This window comes from Papilio polytes, unplaced genomic scaffold (assembly GCF_000836215.1).
Source record: "Papilio polytes unplaced genomic scaffold, Ppol_1.0 DF824135.1, whole genome shotgun sequence".
NCBI classification, from domain to species: Eukaryota; Metazoa; Arthropoda; class Insecta; order Lepidoptera; family Papilionidae; genus Papilio; species Papilio polytes.
This window is the reverse complement of record NW_013525069.1, coordinates 2,263,885-2,287,312: the sequence shown is the minus strand read 5'-3', so window position 1 is coordinate 2,287,312 and position 23,428 is coordinate 2,263,885. Positions and strand designations below refer to the sequence as shown.

Below are 23,428 nucleotides of genomic sequence, written 5' to 3'. Positions count from 1 at the left end.
GTCGATTCACAAATTACGAGACGAACGTAATGTGATTCTGTAATTAGTTGAGATGTAACGACTTCTTATCTACATTAGTATTGGTTATTTAAAGTGCTTCGTACAATGTTGAACGTTTCTGCGTCAAATCATATATCTATTACAAACAGTAAATACAAACTTGTATTTACTTTACTAAATAACATCTAAACAGCTCTGAAATTAGATTTCAGATTTTAATTAAAACAGTATCTTGTTTAAATTAGGGATAAGAGCTTACTGATTAAGTTTTCCTTTCATTTATAAAAGCGAGCTTTCTGCGATTTATACTTAACATAAACGCTGTAAGAAAAATAACACTTATCTTTTAAATATTACCATTGAGTATTACTTATTTAAGTTGCACATTTAACAATCGACTATTTTATATGTCTACAGGGTGTTAAAATTATCAAAAACAAAAGCATGTGATAATTAGAGGAAATTCGGATTTATTATCCCAACGCCAGGGCCCAAATAACAGACCCATTACCCAAATTGAGGGCACGCCCCTTAATTAAATAAAACGGTCACAGCCGACCTACATCTCAACTTGTATATTATATAAATTGACAGTTTATATAAGCACAAATAATATTAATAATTAATCGCTGATTAATGGGAAGAACCCAATAAATTAGTAATTGGATGATTCCCTCTAATCTTAATTACCAGATAAAATAGAGCAATTCTAGTCTTTAATTTATTAAACTTCTGAGAGCGATATTAAATTGCAAATTGTCTAGACCGATAATTGCAAAAGAAAATGTATAATTAAATCAGAATAAAGCTTTAAGATGCTCCGAGCGTTTCGCCGAAAGACCCTTGTCTATAATATTAGGAATAGTAAACTAAATAAGATGAAAATAGATTGACTGTCAAGATCAAATCAGCAGTTGTTACAAATACTTGACGTTATGTATATTCGTACTTTGACGTAGAACTTTCTAGATAGTCATCGAAGATTCATCTTCACAGTTCGCAATTCCACGTCGTATTCCGTTTACGGCAGCCACGCCTTTACCAGATACGGAGCAAGATTACCTTTAAGTAATTCAGAGAGTCAAAGCTAATTTTATATTTGAAACCTCCAAAATTCTTTATAACTCTATTCGAAATAGAATTAATTATTCATTCTCATAAAATTTCGGACGAAATTATAAAATTTTCTTCATTTTATAGGCTTTAGTAATGTCGACTAATATTAATGGATTTAACTAAAGAAAGCGTATTTGTTCGTTATATGAAAAGAAATGTATACAAAATGAAAACGAGAACACGACTGCAGTAAGCCTTAATGAGAAACATGTTTTGTTAAACAAATTAAACTGTAAATGAATGAACATTTTAATGAAAAGTCTTTCTTCTTTTGTCTCCCTTTTCATCATTCAATATGACGTACACATTACAGCTACATTTTCTGTTTTATGAGAGAAGATGGCAAAAAAAACAGCCACCTATAAAACAGTGGACTAGCACTAACGAAATACATGTACAAAAAATGTTTTAATTTTTAAGCCCGCTATAGACATTCCGTTATAAGATCTGAGCTAGTATAGCAAGCTTATTGTCTTTAAAATACATGTTTTTGCAGTTGTTTTAGCAGTGAAAACGCACGGTCGGGGTGTCGAAACTAATCTATACATCAAATACTGCAATAAAACATTCAACATTGATTACTTTTGAATGCATTAACATTGATATAAATCATTTAATCTATCTACATATTGTCCCTGATTAATGCAGGGCACGTCCCTAGCTCCCGTCGTCATCCTTGTGAGAGTAAATATCGCGTGAGTGATAGATTACTCGCCTGACATCGTTTTTATTACAAAAAACTCTCAGGAGACTATCAATGAACTGCAAATCATCATTGAACTTTTAAAACCTACATATCACGGTGAGATGCTTTAAAAAAAAACATATTTTTCTTCGTAAAATTTTAATTTGCATATTCAAAGCACATTAACAAAATTTTATTTATGAAAAAACCGGTTGAAACTTAAATATTACATCTGGATTTATACCACTACTTATCCTTTGTTTACACACTTTGAATAAAACTCTACTTTCTAAGTGGACAAATTACATAATAGAATATTACTAGACGGGAGTGATTGAAATACGAGTATGTCGATAGAGTATGGAAGATCATACTTTGCTGACATTCTGTAATGAGCTATAACTTACGTTCTATTTGGCGGCAGGGCGGCGCGGTCTTTAGAGCGGACGCGCGCGCGCCGTTCGCATCCACCTGTGGACAATAAAACAAGCATTTACAAACATATTCTCATATTACTGTTTTCTGTCAAAACATATTGTCGTCTTTCTTATTCTTCTCGAGAAATAAAGATAGTATATTTTACAGATCTATCAGCGATGAACGTTAAACAAAAGATATTCCACTTATTTCATTGGTGTGGAATTGTTGAAACATTTTCATTAAGTACATGACAACGAGGGGAAACTTCTCGAAAGTTCTATTATAATAAAGATCGTAAACTCTGAACAAGTGATGAATATAACAAAGTAATTCAAGTCTCTCGCCACATATCTCGTTTGATTCAAATATCACAATGAAAAAGCATTTAATTATTAATAAAAAAAGTTTAAAATACCTGTTCCAAATGCAATTTAAATTTACTATACAAGTGTTACCTTGCTTGAATGCTTTAAATGACTTTATAATTACGATCTTAAATATTTATTTTAAAACTTCATAATCTTAAATCTAAAGAGTATGAGTTATTGAAATACAATAATCCGACTTAACAAATTACTTTTCAAATTAAAATAATTTCGAGAAAATTAAAGCTTAAAGTTTACGTAATAAGAAACTTCTTATTTTGATTCGGTTAAAATTCGTAAAATATTCACTTAAGACCGTATAAAATTTAACTTATTAAAAACTTGTCTTATTATTATCGAAAACATGTTCAAGGAACAAGGAACAAGGTGTTCAGTCTTAAAACCTTACACTGATAAGATATTTATTTTTGTATCAATATGTGATACAAGATAAAACTTTTCAAATTTAATGGTGACAGAGATCAGTAATGGGTACCCAAATTGTCAACCTTTTGTTAACCACGAATTTAAGAAGCTTAAGTATAATGTTACCAATTATTTTCATTCAGAAATCCATGTAATAAATAGTATCACAGACAAAAGTAGTACTAATACAATAGAAGAACCACAGAGAGATGGATCCAACCAGTGACAGCTAATTTCACCAAAAATATTTATAAGAAAATATATATTCACGATTCGTTACAATAATTGGAAACATGATCGTCTTAAAGTTCCGATCTCGTTAAGATAGCAATAATACTGAGATATCTCTATAGAGTACCTGCGCTAATGACGTTTAGATAAAGCTCTCCTTCCAGATAGAGTGTTCCCTTTGTAATGAAAGTGGGTATTAACAACTCTGTGAATCCCTCTCATCGGAGATTAGCCGTACCTACGAGGTCAACTCTAGATGTATAACGTCTTTAAACCTATTAAGTTACCGTTAAGGGGATTCAATTTCGCTCAAGTTTTCAACGTTTTGTTTACTGTTTAAACAGAATTAACTAAGAGGATCTTAGATATTTAATAAGGACTTGAAAAGGAAAAATAACCTTCAATGAATTTCTATGAAGTAACGAATTACATGTAATAAGTAAAATCTGTGTTTTTAAGATATTATCAAATGTGTTTTTAACATACACGTGTTGGCTTTAATGTAGGTAGTTCTAAATTATATTGATAAATCAGTCTGATGCCAACCGCCATTTCATTGATATCCCAAATATTACAAACCTATAACGCAAAGACGGTGAATAAATCCAAGATATGTATGGAGTTAACCCGAATGTTTTTCTGCAGTCTACTGCAATGTGTAGTCTAGTGTTAATTTGGTTTCTCTCTTTTATCAAAGATAAGAAAAGGGACAGCAATACATATTAATAGAAGATACCACTTTGGAATTGTAGGATAAGCACTCTCCTAATTCAACTCCTTCACTTGTTTCGCGACTCTCAACTTTTTAGTAATATTAAAATATCTGAACAAAACTTCACATTTAATAAAGCAACACTTCTTCTTATGTATTCTTACACAGAGGCACGCCGCCGGCTCCTGTAATTACATTTCCCCTACATTTACCTCGGGAGGCTTTTACCGAGGAAAACCAATAAGCCCACGTATGCTTTACTATATTGAGTGCTCACCTTCGTTGAATTTAAAAGGCTTTTATTATATACAATTTAAATAAGCTTATTGAGGATGTTATCACATTGAATATGTTTACAAAATATACAAAAAACCTGTAGCTTTTGGTAAAAGGAAAAGTGAAGGCATAAAAACATAGTAATTATCATATTTCCTTTCGCTAAACGTAAACAATTTTGTCTGATGTAATAATATATATTTTTGTAATGGTCTATAAACATAATAGCCAATAACAACAATCTACGAAATTTAACGTAAACAATGTTTGCGTTCGATAAACAATTTCGATCACGGACTCCGGACATCGTTAATAAAAATATAATACGACCTACTTTTATCAACAAAACAATAACCTTTAATAAAATTCAATTTTTATTTTTATTATTTAATGTCTACACCAAAATGGAATCGAAAAAAAAATAATTGAAAAACAATTAGCAATATATCGTTAACTTTTCCATGAAAAACACATCATTTTCCATGATGAGAATGTATGTGAAAAATAGACTGCAAACTTCGACTTAGCTTTTGTTATCACTTATTATGCGATGGCAGTTATAAGCTAGTTTGACCTATCACGTGAAACTAACATTAAAATTGTCCTTGGCAACCCTTACGTGACGTATATCGGTGCAAGGCGGAAGTGCGGAAAGCCTACTGCACGCATGCACTCTGCGACCTCGCCTGCATGACGTCAGAGCCCATATAACGTCACCAGCCAGCCCACAAACAATACACCGCTTTGTAACACAATACGATTTCACGAGAGGAAACAACAGTTCAGTTGTATAAACATCCATTTACGCGGACACAGCTTTTATAGATATCATATACTAGCTGATCCCATACGGCTTCATCCATACGAAATTATAAAAACTCTGTTTTATTTTCTATATTTCTCAAAGTTTCAATTTCCAATGTCAAAATGTAAATGCACAAATGACAACCATGGCAATCTTGCTTCCTTAATGTTGGCAGCTTGTAGTTTATGGTCCTTTCACACATGGAGGTTTTTTTTTTCAATTTACTTACCCCTAGGTTTAATACTGTGAAAACATATAGCGTAAAGCGTGTCGTAAGTGTAGGGTTGTTTATAAAAATTGTTATTATTCAAAAATATGCTGTGGTTGCTGAAATCCTACGCCACAAAATAGTATGTGTTTACGCTTTATTATATTAGTATCGATATAGATTAATTTGAAATACTGTTATTTTATCAACACTGTAAATAAAAATACGAAGAAAGTTGTTGCATTAATCGTAAACCTTTATCACTACAACTTCTATAAATATGGGCAAAGTCTTAAAGTCGAACTTTGGGACCTACGTCCTCTTATGAATACTATAGGTATTAAAATGGCGCTTAAAAATGTAAGTAATCAAGTTGTCATGCAAATCAGACATTGTATGTACCGAACCAAAGAGAGGAACAAAGCATGACTGTGACATTTTAAAGCTCTACAGACGTTTTAAGCCGAGTATTTATAGTTGCATCAATCAAAGCGTGCGTTATGCACGGCCGTCACTCCGGACGACAGCTGTGCAAGATACTGACACCACAAACACTTATGTCCTTTCATTTTTATCCAGAGCAAATTAATTTTAAACCGGTATCCATTTTTAAGACGCTCCAACGTTCATTTTGTTAATGTGAAAATTGTAAATAAAAAACAAGACTTGTTAGCAGTTGACATACTTCTTGTGTCACTTTTGGATTCCAATAAGTCTGCTCGAAAGCTGTGATAACTTAATTCCCCTGCAGACATAATCCTACATATTCTTAGCTCTAACAGTTACCTATTCACGCATAGTTTCAACTGACAGTTGTACTGTTCAATTAAAACTGTCAGTACTGAGTGTCTGTAGCGGCCTAGATTAACAACAATGCTCTCAGTTTTAGACAATTTGTATTTTGTACTAAAAACGTTGGTATTAGAACATTTACCAGTAGTATCAAATAGGTTAAAAAGCAAGGCGTGGCAAGTTAGGCAACATCGATACGGCGTGCCCGAATCGGTGACCCGTTAACCCGGTACATTGCTCCCGACAATTAAGCTATTGCGTAAGTCAATGTCAGCTATACATTCCGGCAGCTTCTTTTACGGCTAGGGTTGCCAAAAATAGTTTCACTCAGACTTTGTTATGAGGAAAGTTTTCTGTGGTTTTACCTTTAACGTTAAGATTTACTAACGCCATGGATTTGGTTTGAATTTTCTACTTTAATTGATCACTAAGGTAGTCTCTTAGCGTAGATTTAGTATAAGAAATTTATACAAAGTAACTATTTAAGTAACCATCAAACGTCGTTGATCTATAGTAAATGATGAAATATACATCTTACATATTTAAAATACAACTTAAAACGTGACAACCCTATAAAGGTGCTGTGACGTCCATTGCCTTGTCTGACGCAGCCATGTTTATCACTAAATGTTCGTTTAGAATTACATTTTCTTGCACCGCATGGGCCGTTTAAAACGCAATCACGACACGATAATCGAGCGTTTATGAATGTATTAAACATCGATTATGTAACCGTCTGTTAAGTATTTTTACTCATCAGATATCATATAACTTTGATTGTATTTCCAATATTGAATTGAAAACAAATAAGCCTTACTTTTAATTGTTTTCTCGTGAACCTTTGGATAAAAAGCCTTTCCAACCATAAAATCCAAGACACACAATGTACTAAATACTAAATTCAAAATCACATCTAACACCAATAACCGTTTTGTTTCCACTATTGATTTGATTTACGTTCCAGTCTATCGGAAGTTGATCAAACAAACCTAAACACGTTTAGAATTAGAATGTTTATAAAACACATGTAGTTTATGATTTTCCAATCCTACTGAGTAACATCTGTACAAAAACACGTCAGCCCACTCATATTTGATAAAACAGAGATAATAAACTAACTAAAAATATTTGCGAAAGTTATTTTTTTTAATTTTTTTTTCCTTTATTTCCTGCTGCTGTGTTTCTTGCAGCAACCTTGTTATCTTTGTAGTTATTTTTTTTTTCTAGTTCTTTACCTTGTTTTTTTTATTTTTTTATTAAATCCCGGACGACAGCTATTTTTAAAAAGCATTAACGCTTTACTCTTTGATTTTATCAACATTCTGACTAGCGCGAAATTTGCTTGTCAACAGGATGTGCATTAATTCCAGACAGCATATGAAAACGTTCAGCGACCTATCGTACAAGCTTCCGGCAATTCGCAGGTACGCAGTTCTTTGCGTATAGGAATCAAGTGCGTAGAACGTGCCCGTGCCACAGTGGTGACCAACAGACAGGTATTGTCGACTCTCAGTCGCGCAAGGATGAATTATTCACGACAATAGTGACGTGGGATACCGGTTACGTTGCGTGTCGCTTGTTAATAATAATTGTCGGACTCAATAAACAGACAATTGTACACTTGAAGACGTGTAGAATGTCACACTTTTATAACTATTACAAACTAGTTTTATTCATTTATTCATTTATAAAATATACGAAATAGTCTATACTATTATAATAAAGCGTAAACACACACTTCTTTGTTTCCTAAGATGTCAGCAATCACAGCTTATTTTTGAATAGTACTTTTATAAAAAGCCCTACACTTACGTCACGCTTTAGGCTACATATTTTCACGCCATTAAACTAAGGGGGTAAATATTTTGGATATAAAACCTAATGTGGGAAAGAGACCATAAGTTGCTGCCAACATCAAGGAAGCAATTGTCATCTGTGCATTTGAATTTGACATTTCATGCGGATGAAGCCGCAGTGGAACAGCTAGTGTAATAGAGAATGCGACCTGTTCTCCTGTGTTAATAACATATGCAGAGTTTATTTTTTCACATTAATCAAGATTTTATTGACTTAAAAGAACAATTGGTTACCCTTGATAAAGGTTTTTGTATTTTCGCTTACCGGACGCCACGCCGGACGGTCCCTGCCGACCCACTTCCGAATATCGGCCCGCAGGGAAACCCGACAATGTGCCCTCACCCCACCTTGTAATTCAACTTAAATAATAAATTGCGAGGAATAAATGTCAGTAGGGAACTTGCCCCGAGCATAAAGTCTTTGTTTAACTAGAAAATGTTAACTTTGATACAACGCCCTATCTATTTACATGTAACATTGTCAAATAATTTAATTTCAATGTTTGATACATGAAAATTCTACATTCCGGAAATTTTACAATTATTGAAAAGTTTACACATTATCTTATTTAAAAAAGTATATCCAACAATTTCGGTTACGAAACACAAACCTATGAATTATCAAACACACTGAATTAAGATTTATTCAAAATGAGGGGTCACTCTATAGGTCCCCCTTCTATGAGCGCAAATAGAAGCCTTTATGCTGCAAAGAGCAATAGACAAACAAACATTTAGTCTACAAAATCGAATTATCATACGAGGTAAAAGAGTAAAATTATTAGCAGCAACTCATTACGTATACACAAACACATTACATAATTATATTTCCAAACTTCAGTTAAATTTGGAGCACTTTCCTTATAATTGACGTCAACACTAAAGTCCCTGAGGTTCACAGTGACGTCATATTATTAAAATTAGACAAAATGTGCCACAATTAAAACAATTTTTATCTAATAGTATACATATGTGTATTATAAACCGCAAGTTAAATATTAATTGACCACAAGTAATTGAATATTAAATACTATTGTAGAATGTAACAATGAAACAATATTGGCTTGGATCAGTACTTAGCAATGCAGCTAAAGGATTGAATAGGTTCTAATTCTACTCAAACAAACTACAATAAAACATTATTTCACTACCAGCTGTTTCCATGCGCTTTCAACCGCACGGAATTATATAAAAAAAAAATTATTATTTACATTTGTCAAAATCTCAATTGCAAATGTTAAAATCCAAATGCACAAATGACAACGCAGGCCTTTGACATTGGATACCAATTACCGTACTGTGGCAATCTTGCTTCCTTGATGTTGGCAGCTTGTATATTATGGTTCTTTCCCATATGATGTTTTTTTCAAATTTTTTACGCACTAAGTTTAATTGCGTGAAAATATATAACCTAAGGTGTGTTGTAAGTCTAGGGCTTCTTATAAAAAAACATTCTGTGATTGCAGGCATCCTACGCCACAAAGCAGTGTGTGTTTACGAATTATTACTTTAGTGTAGAGAAAAGTTTAAAAAAAAACTTATTATAACCAACTCCTAATTTGTTTGTTACTCAAAATCTATTCAATAACACTTAACACCATCGAGGTGCTGAACACTGAAGAATTTTTATTAAAATGTTAATTTAAAATCATTCAATTTCTTAATCTATTTAGAGATTCATTTGACTCCTCGATTTGTCATAGGTTATAAATAAACGATCAATAACCTCAGATGTCAATGGTCACGGCATTTACAACTGAATGAAACACGCATCAGTGGACATCAGAGGTTAGGTCCACTCAATTCAAGGAAGTTTGTAAACAAACACCGCTCGTTAACAGAACCTTGCACGCGCTATGACGCCCTGTAATCCAACACGACGTATAACTGTAATCAAAGTGATACTGCGCAACTATTATTTACTAGCTGTTCCCGTGCGGCTTCAGCCGCATAAAATTATTACAATTTTATTTTATTGTTTACATTTGTCAAATTATTACTAGCAAATGTCAATATGACATGACAAACCTTAGCAATCTTGCTTTCTTGATGTTGGCATCAACTTATGGTCTCTTTCCCACATTAGGGTTTTTATCTAAAATATTTACCCCTTAAGTTTCATAGCGTGAAAAAATATAGTCTAAAACGTGTCGTAAGTGTAGGACTTTTTATTAAAGAAAAAAATATTGAAAAATATGGTGTGTATGCTGACATCCTACGCCATAAAGTAGTGTGTGTTTACGCTTTATTATATTGGTAAAGATTTACATTCACAAATCATCTTCATCATCATCATCAACAGCCTTTATCTGCCCACTATTGGGCATAGGCTTTTCCCAATACCCTCCACAGATTGCGGTCCTCCGCCTTCCACGTCCAACGACTTCCCGCCGTGCGCACTAAGTCGTCGGTCCACCTAGTTATTCACAAATATACCACTGTAAATGTAGACTTGACTTATGTCATGTGAAATGTAAGACTATAGTTTTTTTGCATTGACTACAAATTAAATAACCTCTTATACGAAAAAGGTTGGTCTTCTAGGTTAAAAAATGTTTGTCTTTCGAATTATTAATAGGGTAAAACTTACAGATAAGGGTTTTGTTACACGGCTCCCAATAATTACGGCATAATTAACTTTAAGAAAAGTCCTTTGTGTTTTTTAATGTTAATTTTTTTTGTATTTATTGCCATTAATTTTGCGGACAATGTTTTATGACGTTTTACTGTTCATGGCCATTTCATTTACGTAACAATAATCGTAACTGAATTATTTATAAACAACGTTGTTGACAGAATATCAAAATTTATTCCATACTTTATATAAAATTCAGTCCGGGTCCAAGCACAAAGGAAAGGCGGAAGCCAAATAAATGTGACATTCATACAACGATCACGTATAAGGGCCGACTATTTTATTATCGAGGTCATATAAAAAAATATTTGATAAATATTGTGACCATAATTTCTAGAGAATGCATTCACTAAATTAAAATAGGACAATAAAAATTTTGCATATAAAGGAACATTTTATTTGTAACGATTTTGTGTTATATACTATACTATTATAATAAAGCGTAAACACACACTTCTTTGTTGCCTAAGATGTCAGCAATTACAGCATATTTTTGAGTAATTCTTTTTTTAATAAAAAGCCGTACACTTGCGTTACGCTTTAGGCTATATATTTTAACGCTTTAAACTTAAGGGGTTTAATATTTTGGATAAAAACCCTAATGTGGGAAAGATTGCTAAGGTTTGTAATGTCAAGTCATTTTGACATTTGCTATTGATAACTTCACAAATGTAAACAATGAAATAAAATTATCATAATTTCATGCGGTTGAAGCCGCACGGGAATAGCTAGTCTAATATAATAAAGGAATAGCCATAAGCATTAAGTTGCAACGTGGCCAGAACTTATACAGGGCGAGTTATTTTTACCCTAATGTGAACGTGGATCAATACTATACGAGTTCAATTATATAAACCATTACGTATCAAATATAGGTTTTGTATTTAATACTATAGCAATCTATACTAATATTAGGAAGAGGAAAGATTTGCATTTTTGGATTTTTGTATGTATTCAAATCACATAAAAACTGGGCCTCTTCTTTTACCGATAGAAAGGTTACTTATCTGTGAGTTACATATGCGATATTTTTTTATTATACGTGGGCAAAGTCGCGAGAAATTGCTAGTTATGAAATAAAGTAGTAATTCATATCATCATCCTGAAGTAGATCAGAGGTCAAACATTTCTACGATCTTGGAAAATAAATTAAGATACACTCTCGCCCGCTATTCCTTCAATTAAGATCAAAATTAAATACATAAATCCCGTCAAATGTACCAGTTTCCAACCAACAATATCTTGTTTATTAAATAAAAAATACTGAAGAATGTTAAATTGTCCACATGATACCTTGCGACATGCGTGTGTCACAAGACGCATTGCATGCAAGGCTGGCTCATTTGAATAATTCATACAAATAGGAGCGTTTCCACGCGCGTCACGACCGACAAATGACTGCATACGAGAGATGAGTGTGAGATCTGATATAAACGTTCATCTGCAGCTAGTGTTTTGACACGATGACGTCACTGATCATCACCAATAATTTTTGTTATATTAGGATAACTATGGAGCAATGACAAAATAAAGCACAAAGTTACATCTTAAGTAAATTAATACTTGCTTATCAGCTTTGACATCGATGAACTACAAGAAAGGGAAATACACAATTAATGCTGTAAAATCAACTAACAGTAGATACTTAGTTTAAATTCGTACGTTCACATTATCTTAGACGCGTTAAAGTGGCACAGAATTTAATATAATTTTTAAAGCGGAGAGCTTTTAAGCCGTAGAACCCTAAAAGCTAAGGCGTCATTATACTAGACGCAAATATACTTAAGGCACATTAAAAAGGTTTTTACATACTGTTATTTTCTGTTTGTATAAAAAAATTATCACATTCCGTGCCGCAATATTTTTGTTTGAAAATAAACTCATCAAGGGAGGCAGTAAATGTGTTAGACGCCTAGCAACTGCAAATTGCGGCGAGTACATATCGGTGACAAAAGGTATCACGTAATGTATAATGTATCGAGTGGGTACTCAGATAAACCTGTCGTATCACTATTGATACTAAAACAAATGGCGGACAATTCATATCGACATGTAAATGGGGGCCAATTCATGCATTCGGTTTTAGTTTGCGAATATATTTATGTTATGCATAAGGCTGGAAATACACATACAAGGGTCAACACTGCACGCCACCTACAGGCATGTGTGAACCCTAACTTGTATGCTACAAATAGTTAACACGATATTTAATTTTGTGACAGCTAACTTCAAAGGAGTTGAAGAGGTTAGGGGGGGTACAAAACTTCATACTGACAAGTCTCGTCTCATACGCTTCTTGGCTTTTTACAAGGATTTCTAGACGCATTGTGACCATAACTGGCACGTACGCTGATAAAGATACTGATCTGGATACCAATATCTGGGATACTACTACTCCGTTTTACTGGCATGTGTATTTCTGCCTTAAAAGACGTAAAAATGTCTCTCGACTCTTGATATGCGACGCGAATACGTAGAATTGATTTAGAGATACTTGTAGTAATTTTCACTGAATAATTTTGTCCGAAATAAAACACTAACTTAGTAAATATAAAAAGAAATGGATACTACTTATTTCAATGTTTTTACTGAGTTATCAAAAAGTAAATTCCTTGTTCAATCTTTCACATTTTAGTTTTCCCCACATAAAATTACACAAGTATACCGAAATCATTTTGCCAATATATTCAAACATGAACAAAGAAATTTTACCAATATAAAAAATGCACGGTAGTACTTGTACAATAGATTGAAAAAAATATCGAACCTTTTGAAAAGGTGAATTACATAACAATTCATAACAGCAGAATGGACAGCTGAAAAAAACTGCAGCCACACAAAAGCTAGAAATCGTAACTTAAACATCAAACACGTATAATTCAGGTTTACATCGAGTCAATTCATATTGATCATTCAGTTATTTGTATCAGTGATCGTTTCTTGTCTTGCCAACATTTTTAACACACTATTTAACGACTGAGTCGGGCCGGGTGTATTGCACAAATCGACTAGTTTTATTATCCGTCAGATTTCAAAGAAATCCGCGCGTAAATTCCGAACAAGCATTAAGGCGGAGAACGCGATGAGGCGTGCGCCTAATAAAACAGACGTTATCTATCCAACTGTTTACATGTCGTTTGCGTAATTGTATAGATCCGGTGTATTTATGGTGAGCTTTGTAGAATCCGCGATACAGATCGCAGCCGACGCCTCGACGCTGCCAACTTTGGTAGCGCCTACTATATTTAGCTGAGAGATAATCAAATATTATTAACTAACTTTTGTCCGCGACACCGTCTGCATAGAATTTAAAAAAAGCAACTAACCTATGTGTTCTTCCAGACTATGTTCTACACATATGCAAATTTTATCCAGATTCGTGCAGTCGTTTAGACTATAATATCGAAAATACATCCATCCATCTAAACTTTCGCATTTATAATAGTAGTATCATATGTTTATGAAACTTAGTGTAAATAATGTTGTTAGCAACATTAAATACATCATTAAAGCAATCCTAGTTTAAATTTTCAGACATTAAACATTTTTAAGGTAACGTCTTTGAATCCCTCGAGGTTCTTTGTAATGGTAGGTAATTGGTAAATTTATTAGATTCTTAAAATCTTCATAAAAGCTTCTTCCAAACAATCTCAAAAATATTAAAATAAACCATCAAATCAAATAAACAACTACTTAGTCGTGTACAATCTCATATCGCCAAAAATAGAAACGAGAACTTTTCCTCAATCTTGATTAAAAAAATCCATTTCACGTTGCTATTTTAGGAATAAGAAACCAGAAAACGTCGCGATCCGTAAGAAATTTAAATTCACTACGAAAATAGCGACAGTTTACGTAAGCAGAGAGCCGAAAAGGCAATGTTTAATAAATTTTACGAAATACTTTACATCGTTCTAGGAAATAATTAATATCTGAATAGTTACTTTTATACTTACAAATAGAAGTCACAAAAGAGTACATGAATAGATTACTTCACTAGACATGATATAAAAAAGCGCTGCAACACAATTTTACATTCACTACAATACTTAGGAAGTGTGACGTAACATGTAGAAGACAATGAAATAAATGAATAACATTATAAGCTTATTGAATAGGCTAAGATGTAAAAATTCTGGTTGAATAGGCCACACGAGGCCGGATAGGCCTAACGAGCAACACGGATTCGAGCCGGCCATGCATTACAAAGCGGGCCGCTTCGTTACGCATTCTATAGCTTCGCCTCACTTCGCCTCGCTTCGTCCGCCGAACTAAAGGCACGGTAGAGTCGCACGGACAAAGGCACCTTCCGATGCCAGTCCGGAATTTTGAATAATATAGAACTTCTGTAAGAATATTCAATTAAATTCGATACACCATTCTTAAAAGCTAGCAACAATGAAAGAACTGGAACAAATCTATTGTTCATTTTCACAGAGAAATGTCCATTGAACTTAATTTTAGAAGATTATGCAAAATTGTTATTTTTCTTTTAAAAGCAAATTGGTAGAAGATTGAAAGCAATTCTAGTGAAATTGGTCATCGAGGCGAAAGAAATTTTCATAAGAATTAAAACTTTTACGACTTCTGATTTGCATTTGTATAATTTTGGTGTAAATCAAACTTTGGGTTTAGTTTATTATTATTGCAAGTCTTAAAACTCATTGCCCTGTTTCCATTGGCGAAACATTATACAAAAACATTTTTTGTAGTGGAAACTCATTAATAGTATTTTTGACAATATTTACTGAAACTTGACAATACTTAGAGTACTTTGTGTTTAAAAAAATGTAATCGAAAAAACAATCGGTCAACGATGCTTCGACTTAAACCAAAATATAAAAATATTTATTCTGAATATATGAAAGCTCTCGAAAAATTTTCGGTAAATGTGGTTAACATTATCTTATATGACGCAAAAACGCGATATACGGCTTATACAAATGATTATTCTTACTACCTATAAATAATGTCACAATGAAAGCACAGTTTCACTTTTTTTTTTGATTTAAATAGATACGAACAAAGGTTATTCAAAAGCATTATCTAAATTTGACTGTGCTTAGTAAAATTTTGAAACATTGATTTTTACTTAATCATTTCTCATTGTATCAATATAATATTGCCCTGCATTGCTTCGAAAGTATGGTCACACTAGCGATGAAATAAAACAGTATCTTGGAAGTACGCTTAACGATACATACAATCCTATCAACATACAGCTTAAAGAGACTTTGAATAACTTTGCAACAACAAGTCACGCTTCCGATTTGGGTAACTGATTTTTTTATAATTACGACACGATTCTCTCTAACCACTATACAAATCCACGAGTAAGTTACTAAGTAAGATGTAAATACAATCTCAAGCACATTCGCAGTAAACAAATGTAAATATATGAATGAAAGTGTTAGTTTACCCAATCTTACTTCTTGCTTATAAATGCGAAAGTTTAGATGGTTGGATGTTTGTTCGTATCTTCAGAATGGCTCAATGGATCTCGCTGGAATTTCTTACAGATATAGAACATAGTCTGGATGAACACATAGGCTATTTAATTTTTTTTTATTCTGCGTTAACGGAGTCGCATACGATAACTCTTAGTTTGTATCTGTTTCATTTACTTTTAGACACTAAAGCATGTTTCTAAATTGAGACAGAAACAATTAAAAAGGTGCATAAATTGTATTTAATTACCTATAAAGAGCACAGTTCAATTTTAAAGTTCTAAGAATCGTAAAACTGTCTTAAAGTCAGTAAGTGCAGAAAGCATCCATGCATGCTGTGATGACTTTTTTTTAAAAGAGATTTTATGCTATTTATAATGAGTAATTTAATATAAGGTTACCTCTCCTATGAAAAAAAAAAAAGAGTTAAATAACACGATTGCTTTACATCTTATTGCTTTTCCTAATATTGTAGTCAAGCAATATACATTATCTAAAAGCTTAATTTCATTTAAAAGAAAAAGAACTAAAAAGTCTGATGTTCTCGAAAAAAGGTGCGCAAATCATAAAACTTAATCTAGCCCACACTAATTGGAAAATACAGCGAGTCTCACGAGTAAAATAAAGTTGTAACTACTTTTCCTAATTAAGCTAAAGCATTAGTCTGGTACGAAAATGGAATATTTTGACATAATAAAACGCACCCCGCAAAATAACTTTTGCTTCATTATCTCATTTACATTTGTTTTAAATCAGAAAATCGTCGTAATAATCCAAGACTTCGACATTCAAATTAAAAACCGTAGACATCAGACCGATCTTGTCTTCATTTTTTTTTTATAATATAAGGTGGCAAACGAGCAAGCGGCCACCTGAATCCGCCAAAATTGCGAAGCGACCGCTGCCCGTAGACATCCGCAACTGCAGATGCGTTGCCTACCCTTATACGACGGAGGAGGAACGCACATAAAGAGGATATTTCCCCTTCCTATGCATCTCCTCCGCCGCCAAATCCACTTCCCCTTCCCATCCTCTCCTTATAAGAAAATGGTGGTAAAAAGAAAGGGACTTAAATTAGGCCTCCGGCACCACACTCATCAGACGAAACACGGAACCGCTTCCATTTCACGCTTGTCTTCTGTGTGGTCGTGGTATTACACCGGGCGTATCGGCCCATTGGTGCTAAGATGTTAAAGCGGGCACTACCACTGTTATTTCATATTTCAATGAGTAGACTTTCCCAAACCTAGACCAGACCAGACCAGACAGCAGCGCGCTTTAAAAGTACTATACTAAGCCATTTTTGTACATGAAAAGTTACATATTATTCATTTATGTAATCCTATAAAATATAATACATTTTAAATAACAGTATGACGTAGAAACTTATTTATTATACATTAACCTTTGTCAAAATTCAGCGAAAAGCTCTTAAGAGAATTAGACTTTCAGGGACCGCGAAAGCTTTCACCTCGGATCAAAAGGAAAAGTTTCTACGTTCAAAGAACTTCGAGACATTAATATTCTGGACTGAACCGTTTTTATTGTAATATTTATTTACATATTAAAAATAGATAAGTAAATAGAAAAAAAACAATGAAAAACTGGCAAAATCAATCAAAACCGTTTATTATTTGACATTTAGACAGCGTTATCTCTATTATAGAGAACGTGTTAATACACTTTAGTTTATGCAATTTGTTTCTCATTTCATTTAACGAGACATGTCCCTTTGTAACACAAAAATATGGTCACCGGAATGCTATCGCTGTTTTCGCTTCGAGTCCATCATCAATAACGGATTGATGTAGGCGGAGATGATTTATCGTATTCTAAATATCCTACGATTCTCCGCTAGGTCTGCATGCGATAGGAAAAATAAATAGTTGTAACGTGAACGTAGCGCCGCCGCCGGCCGGATGATTATATTTAGGTAGTATTAAAATGCTTTCGTGTATATAATATGTGAGAACGTGTGCGTAAGTATGGACAGAAATAATGACGAGTATAAATAAAATAGGTATTTCGAGATGCCAGTTGTAAGTCGGGAGGGGCCAGGGTGGACACGGGCAGACATGGGATATGCGCCGCTCATAAAAAGGTGGCAAACTATGACACTAATAGCGTCTATTAAGGTCGCAAAAAAAAATTAAACCATACAAATGTAAAACTTAAGATGGGTATTTGGTTTTAAATCAACTATAAGATTACGTAACACTACAATAAAAAAAAGAGATCGAATTACCGAAAATGCATTATTTATATCCGAAAGAGTCAACAAACTCTTACTAGGTCGATGTCATTATTGTATAAATTAACAACTATCAATAACAATTTAAATAAAGTTTATTTATACAGCTATTTTAATCATATTAACGCGTCAAACAAAAACAAAGTTTCCACATATATTTTGCTTTGCTAGTGGAAGTACCTATATATTTAAATATAATGATACATCTAGCAAAGTTAGTGAATACAAAGCAATCTGGCACGTGCCGCAACTCTAACGTGAATTCTAAACATTGTACATTAAATCCCATCTCAATCTCAGTTATTCAAGTCGGTGACACAGGCTTTTAGAGCTTTGGGTAAATACACAAATTGTTATGTACTTAATATCTCCATTATTAGTTAAAATCCTTTCCACCAAAATGGCGCGTTATCTATACTATTATAATAAAGCGTAAACACACACTTCTTTGTTGCCTAAGATGTCAGCAATTACAGCATATTTTTAAATAATTATTTTTTTAAAAAAGCTCTACACTTGCGTCACGCTTTAGGCTATATATTTTGAATAAAAACCCTAATGCGAGAATGAGACCATAAGTTGTTGCCAATATCAAGGAAGCAAGATTGTCAAGGTTTGTTATGTCTTGCCATTTTGACATTTGCAGTTGATAATTGGACAAATGTAAACAATAAATTAAAAATTTTATAATTTCATGTCGGTGAAGCCGCACGGAAACAGCTAGTGTGCAAATAAGGCACAAAATACGTTTCATACCCTGTCCACTTAAAGAGGTCATTGATCGAAAATGAAGAGCTGAACAATTGAATGGTGACAGACTATTGCTACGTCAGAAAACAGAGGCAAGGCGCCGGCGGATGAATAATAAAAGGTTTCAAGCGAACTGGCCCGCTCTCATAAGAAAAATACGCCGTTTCGTAGAAATTACGAATACACTTTAGACAAAATCAGAGTTTCAATAATGTTGTAGATCTATAGATGGGAAATGGCATTATAATTTATCATCCGCCAAATGCTCCCTTTTGGGAATTATGTTAACTAAGATATCATTATGAGCTCCTTTTAGTCACCAAATCTTTGGTGTGACGTCACTCCCACGTCTACAGCGCTATCTGTTTTCGTTTGGCGCATTCCTCGCGTACTCCACCCTACTTTATATTTATAGTCGGCTTTATCGTAATACCGCTACGCATGAGGGCGCTTTCACATACAACGATAACTATAGCGACTGGACAACATTGATCCGTTTACGGCACAGTTCTACACCATTAAGACGGCCTAAACCTGAAATACCAGGTTACAAAATAACCTACTGTTAAAATGGCCAATACATTCTAACTGTGACATCATACGTCGTGTGACGTCACGCAATCACACCTACAAATCATAGTATTATTCGCATTGCATGATGAGAGGAGTCGCAGCGGAAACAATCGCTTACGCGATCCTATTGAATCAGGGGATCGGAGACGCTCCCCTCCCACAATCTATCCTGTGGGTAATCAGCAATTATAATCATCCATCATTTTAAAACGTGATATCATTGACGATAACATGGAAATAATTCGCTTTTATTGGATCGAAAAGTTAACTCCTCCAGTCTTGATCAACTAGAGAAAATCTGAATGGAGTAATAGCATAATTACTGTTCTTTCTATTGGTTTGCCATAGACTAAGTATCAACAGACAGTATAAAGTGTTCAATTTAAATAATTTGTGGTCACATGGTTTACAAATTAACACCTCATAGATTAAGATGATAGACATAAGCCAGTGGCGTGTTATTAAAATGGCGTAGTAAAATATTCTAATCTAGAATCGGGGTCTTCGGCTTGCTCTGTTCGTACATAAAGTGACCACCCACTATTTTTACGATGCAGTTTTATGACTCATTTAACTCAGTCGACGCTAAGCGCCTTCGGAGATGGGAGAGGATGCGCGCGACCGTGATAGCGGATATAAAGTGCTGCATTAAACTAACTTTAGTATCCAAACGGTCTGTATTAAAAGAAAGGATTCGTTTTATATTCGATTTTTGAAATAGAAATATAAAAAATAGAAAATGTTGCGTACTCCCTGAACCGAAGAGAAAAATTCGTTGCAATTTTCGTGAAAACGACAAAATCAAAATTTTGCAAGCGAATAATTTGAAATTCCATTATATTCTTGCTCGCTTGATCGTTTGAAGCGTTCTAGAATAAAAAATATTAAAAAGTATGTAACGATACTTGAATTTTGGCGGTTATAATTTAATTTTATACGTAGTAGGTAAATACAAGGAAAATCGGTTATAATTATTTTACGCTATAAATATGACATTAATGACAAAAATAACATTAATAAAAGGAAAATTTGAAAGTAAAACTGGTATTGGTATAACCAATTTATTTATTCACCAAGTTGACTTGTTCTTTCCATTTTCTTCAGACCGGTTGCGATCAGAGTTAATCTAATATTTTAATCACTATAATTTTAGCGTAATTTTAACTGTATAAGGCACTTTGCAATTACATACAGCAATAAAACCGGTTACTTACATTACTTAACATTAACACTCATTTATTACACTTTATTGAGTGCAACCGGGAATTATCTCCTCAGAGTACTATAAACTTATCGCTTACGTCATCGAATACCAGGCACATTTGTAATCGTACGGGAAGATGATCCCTCGTAACAGGAAATACGGGACAGAATTGCGTGTGCGTAACTTTTTTTTCAAGATGACATAACCTTGTTATCGGTATGGGCTGGCAAATAAAGCGGAACCAATTATTGTTGTGACCGTTACCGATGGGGCACGGGGATTGGCGAGATGAACGCAAACCAATCTAATCCTTAAGAGTACGGTAGACAGGTGTTATTCCCTTGTCTCGTTTGCAAGTTAGCCCGTGGGAAATGACTGAGCGATCGCTTGTATAGCATCCATCGCAAGGCGTTGCCTTCTGAAGTCAAATGACTTTCCTGTTCCGGTATATAAAATACATGACATGAAATACATATTTGAAATGAAACTAGGATAATAGGTATATTTAATTTTTTTTTATATCAGAACATTATACGTTTTTATTTATACAAGTTGCAGCATATTTTCCTAGTATTTTCGGACGATCGATTTGGAATTTCCGAATTTGTCTAAAATCATTATCGAGCGGCAACTTAATATAAAAAGTTAGTTAATGTGGAAAAATTAACAAAAGTAAAGAATTTACTGACGTTCCAAAGTACGGCAATTAAAGTTGGATTAACGATCTGTTAAAAACCTATTAAAAGACGATAACTAACACGCGTCATAGGCTGTAAATGTAGTTTAGATACATAAATAATGATTACTGGTACTTGAAATAAACAAAAAACAAGATATCTTAGTATCAGGATAAAGTCTAGATAAACTTTTAGGTCGCTGAGTGAAATTTTCTTATCCTATCGAATCATCTGATAAATTGACTATTTCAAACACAAAGGAAGGTACTACTTTGTCCACTATGGTTGAGGTACCCTTACAGAAATTTGGACACAATCAACAAACACGAACTTTATTATGAAACTTGGATAATATGTTGGCTCTAATGATATGTCAACCAAAGTGTTCCACGCAATACCATAGACAGACCACATGTTCGATTAATTGACAGTTGGAATAACGAGGCGTGGACAGAATGACCACCTCAGCACCGGACTGATCTCGATAAGGCCCCGACACACCGACGCCGATCAACGCAGATAAAACTGGCGTTACGTCGTGTTCGCGTTGAAGGAACAAACATGACTCGATAACAATTTGTTAGCGAAAATAAAACATATCTGTAGATAAGATAATCCTCAAGTTATTTGTGTTCATTATTGCCACGATGTGATAGTCGATTGAAGTGCAATATTTTAGTTTTTTTTTATAACAAAAGGTGGCAAAGGAGCAAGCGACCACCTGAATCTGCCAAAATGGCGAAGCGATCGTTGCCCAGACATCCGCAAATGCAGATGCGTTGTTTACCTTTAATCGATGGAGGAGGAGACGCACATAAAGAGGATATTTCTCCTACCTATGCGTCTCCTGCGCCGTCAAATCAACTTTCCCTTCCCATCCTTTCACATAAGAAAAAGGGCGGGAAGGAAAAGGGACCAAAGTTAGGACTCCGGCACCACACTCATCAGACATAGCGCGGAATTAGACCCACTTGATGCCTGTCTTCTGTGTGGTCGTGGTATTACACCGAGCCGGCCCCTTCGTGCGAAGATGTTAAAGCGGGCTCTATCACTGTAATGATGTAAGATGGTCAAAACAGTATCATAAGTAAATATACGTATTTTTTCCTGTTATTTGAAGTTTGAACGAGACATAATCTATTTTTACATAAAATCTGTGCTGAAAAAAATCGGAAACTACATTTAAATAGAAGAGGGCAATTTGTAAATGATGAATGAGTTGTTGGCAGCGACTAACATCTTTGCATCAACAAGACAGTCAAGCTGTCACTACAATTTTAAACGTGCTGTATTTTTTTAAATAAATATTGATTTTTGTATTCTCTCGTCTTCTACTTCGATTCATAACTAATACCACGAACATGCGAAACATTGACTTTCATAATTTAATGAACAATCGTACTTTGTACTTTAAAAAATACAAAGAACATATTTACTGTTTTTTTTTTTAAATTTCAATCCATATTAGCAAAATCACATTTACATGTATACATTAATTTTTTGCCACATGTAGGGCAACGTAATTTCACTAGAAGTAAAACTAAACTAAGTTTGTATGCGATTGGCCTTAGTTAAAGGAATTCCGTGAGTCAGCGTACCAATGAGAAGATGATATCTTCCGAGAAACGGACGCCGGATCGTAAACCCCCCGCACCCCGCACCAACTTACAAGAGGTCATCGTAACAATGTACGCATTCAAGTTAATAGATCTCAAACATAAATCTACTCAATAAGAAACATGTCACATAAATCAAGGATAACATAAGTCTGCTAGAAATAAAATGTTATTGGTCGTATCCAATATCTATACATTTTATACTCTAACTGTCGTACTCAGAGCCGTTAAATAACCACCTTAGTGTTTGTATGTAAATTCTACACTTCGAAGTTTAATAATTTGTGAAATCAAAGACAACTATCAAATGCATGTGTTTTAAGAAGCGATTTCATCGTTGTAATAATGCTTATCTTCCTCAGATGAGTAGATCATTTAATTAT

At 33.8% G+C, this 23,428-nt stretch overlaps 1 protein-coding gene across 1 annotated transcript in view; it reads right to left on the bottom strand.

Annotated features, from left to right (window-relative positions):
- Positions 1–23,428, bottom strand: part of LOC106099299 (beta-arrestin-1) — a 53,346-nt gene that overhangs the window by 26,578 nt on the left and 3,340 nt on the right. The window contains exon 2 of the mRNA XM_013277808.1: positions 2,209–2,272. The gene's annotated coding sequence lies outside the window, so the exon portion shown is untranslated. The remainder of the gene's footprint in view (positions 1–2,208; positions 2,273–23,428) is intronic.